Source organism: Hipposideros armiger, unplaced genomic scaffold (genome assembly GCF_001890085.2).
Source record: "Hipposideros armiger isolate ML-2016 unplaced genomic scaffold, ASM189008v1 scaffold_816, whole genome shotgun sequence".
Classification (NCBI taxonomy): Eukaryota; Metazoa; Chordata; class Mammalia; order Chiroptera; family Hipposideridae; genus Hipposideros; species Hipposideros armiger.
Genome location: NW_017732166.1, coordinates 650,059 through 653,786, shown reverse-complemented (window position 1 = coordinate 653,786; position 3,728 = coordinate 650,059).

Here is a 3,728-nt window from a genome sequence, read left to right as displayed (position 1 = left end):
AAAGAAAAGACGTCCTGTCCCTCAGCTTCCCATGGAGATTTTATGGGGATCATGTCTCTCAACGGGAAAACAAGGCAGGTAGTTAGAGGCAGGCATTGGGTCTCTGCATTCCTGCACATCCAACACAACCCACAGAATGCTACCACCCAAAAGACCTCCCCTCTCCATCCAAAACTTCCCTTTTTCATTGTAATTATCTACACCTGCGGGGAAACAAATGGGTACAAAATACCCAATCAGATTAGATCAGTCACTTGCACCTGCGCAATAAAGTCCACGACGACCTTCATTTCACCTGGGCCTCACTATATCATCATTATAATATCATACATATGCCCAGAAGTTCATTATAACAAACTGAATTCTGGGAAGGAACACGCACAGTCTAAAAAGATGAGGCAACAGCCTGTCAATCACAGGTGTCAATTAAGTGGTCCCATGCCCAGAGAGGAACAGCCCATTCTAGAGAAAAAAGATAAAAACCCCAAGTCCTGGCTAGTCAGCGCTTTTTTGAGCTCCTTTTGATCGGCCTGCTCCAAACTCTTTGGAGTGTACTTTCTCTTCTAATAATGGCCCTTGAGCCATTCTCTACTGCTCGGGCCCACTTCTACTTCTTTGAAGTGTGTTATCTCTTCTAATAAACTGCTCTTTTACCACTTTACTTCTGTGTCTCATTCAATTCTTTGCTCAAGATGCTAAGAACCTGGACATTGCTCCAAGAAGAGCCTGCTTTCCAGTAACAGGAGGACAAAGGTCAGGAGACACACCTTAGAGGGGAAGTCACGGAACAAACAGCAGGGAATGCTCTAGAGAGGAGGAAAGCAAGGCGCAGCTCCACATGCTGCTTAGTGAGCATGCTTCAGTGTTGTTTTGAAAATGGTAGTTTTTTCCTTTAAGTTCAGTCTACTTTTCTGACTATTCTTACTTTATCCAGTTAGTATGGACACTCAACTCCAAAAATACATCAGAGAAACAGAAAAGATATAATGGCTGTTTTTCTGCAAGCCTTTCTAAATGAGGCAGGTGGCCAGAATGATGCTCTCTGCATAGTGGTCCAACAGCATGTTTGTCTGACTCAACAGCTCTGAGGTCATCTGTCCACTTCAAAGCCATAGCAGGGAGTAATAATTTTCCATCACTGTAACCATGGACCAGATGAAATCTGGTACCCAAGATCTAAAAGATTCCATGGGGCCGGCTGAGTGGTGCGTTGGTTAAGAGGTGGCTTGGGAGTGCCAGCTCTGAGCAGCAGGGCCCTGGTTCAGATCGCACATGAGGGCCAGTGACGCTATGCCGTCTACAGCTAAGATGGTGAACAACAGCTTGACNAGGTCCAAGAGAAAATAATATTGTTCTAGGCCCAGGGAATGGTGCATACTTGGGTCCAAAGGCCACAAATACAGTGGCTAGAGATTGGGCTGAGGACTTTAAGGGACTTTCTCTTCCTGATCATTGGGTAAGTTTTTGAGGATGTGACCAAGCTTGGCTTCTAGTATAAAATTTATCTGTATTTTATCTGTTACCTTGGAAACAAAAGCTGATATTTAAACAATAACTATTTATTGGATCATTCTCTGAAATGCAACACCCTCCCAAGTGCCCAACAACTTATTCTATCATTAAAGCTAAACAGACAGCAGTGCTCTCCTTATCTTCATACCTTCTCCCAAGGGCAAATAGATTTTAAACAATGGAGCCTGTCCTCCCTTCCTTCCTCATTACAGTCCTTAGCCCCAGGCCTTTCCTGTTCTCTCCTGGGTTCCTAAATCTTCACCCACTCTCTCAAAGTTGGCTTCTATCTGCACACAGCACTTGCTCATTGGTGCCTTTTTTTTTTTTAGCTGAGCCATCCTGCCACCTGTTGGCAGCTCAGCGGCTGCTCAGCTTGGGCCAGGACTTGAACTGCTGTTGCTCAGAGCTTGCATTCTTAAGCAAGCTCTTAACCAACGGAGCCACTTAGTTGGCCCTCATTGGTGCCTTTTTGCATCTCCTCCTGGGCTCTCCTGCTGGTCCATGAGCTCTTGGAGGAAATGGTCTATTTTATACTCTTGATATCTGCCACATCTCTTACTAGAGCTTCCTGTAGGTATCAGAAATTCAAAATCAAATGGTAAATGGTTCTTTGTTCTTCCTTCAATTGCTGCAAAAATTTCCAAACTTGTAGCTCTGCCCCAATCTCTCCCTTTATGTCAAATCTATTACAGGTACAACAGTAAGATAAACTTAACTTCACTTTCATTTTTATTACCTCTTCTTTTATTCTCTCAAAAACTCATAGTGGCCTTAATGTTCTCTTGGAGAAATGTAGAATCCCTAATAATAGGATTTAAGGTTTTATCCAGCTGACTTTATACTTCAATATATTCTGGTCTAAGATACATCCCCAAAATCCAGTACATAGTTCAATTCTTCAGCAACTAGCCAGGGGCATAGCACAGAGAGGTACTAAATATTTACAGAATAAATAAGTGAATTACCTTTACAATAAACACTCTTTCTTCCTCTTTTGCATACATTTTTCCTAATCCTACTTTTATGTCTTCACAGATAACATTTCACCAATTTGAGAACTTTTCCTTCTGCCAGATCAAGATTTTGTTTTGATCAAAGCATTTGTTTTCACTCATTTCTTTCATGAAAACTTCTGAGATCAGCCAGTTAAGATCTAGTCACTTAAAGCATCAAATGCTCTAATACTTGTGTCTGCCTAGTTTTCTGTTCTAGGGATGCAATTCAAGGTCAAAGATACTGTCAATTGCTTCTTGTCATTCTCAGCATTCAAGCAGAGCCGTCTGTATACAGTTAGTGAGCATTGACTAAAAGCTGTGCAATAAAATCTTTCCAATATACTATTCTTAAAAGGCCATTCAAGATGACATGGGCCAAACGAGTAGCCCTCTACCCCACACTGGACAACTTTTAAAGTTTTTTTCCCTATAGAAAATTTCAGTCTTCACTTGCCTAGTTTCTTAGCTCCTGGCTTTGATTACTCTTCTAATCTGTTTCTGAATCCTAGATTAAAGATTGCCCCTAGACTGAATCACAGAATATCTCTCACCCCTGCTTTAGATAACTACTTAAAAGCCTGTGATTTCCCAACATTCCCCAAGCCATTTCAGATCTAACTCTTGGATAATCCCATCTCAGAGACTAAATAGATTTTAACATTTCCTCAACCCAGTATACTTATTGATTGTAAACATTGAAGCCTAATGTTCTTTCCAAACCTGTAACCACTCTACATCAATAGCTTTGAGCTCTGGTCTTTAAGAAACTTATTAATTAAAATCTATTTTTCCTCATTTAGGGGCCTTGGGTATACAGAGGGTACCCCAGCAAGATTGCCAGTCGCAACCAAAGAAGCTAACACAGTCTTCCAGTTGGATCTCGAGACCCCTTCCTCTCATCTGAGATCAGACAGGGTGAGAGTTCCATGAATCCCCCAAATAGGCAGGGACAGCTCTACGCCCCTGCCCAGCAGGAAGCAGATACACAAGAAAAGACCTACTGTCCCTCAACTTCCCATGCAGATTTTATGGGGATCATGTCTCTCAACGGGAACACAAGGCAGGTAGTTAGAGGCAGGCATTGGGTCTCTGCATTCCTGCACATCCAACACAACCCACAGAATGCTACCACCCAAAAGACCTTCCCTCTCCATCCAAAACTTCCCTTTTTCATTGTTAATTATCCACCTCTACAGGGAAACATGGGTACAAAATACCCAG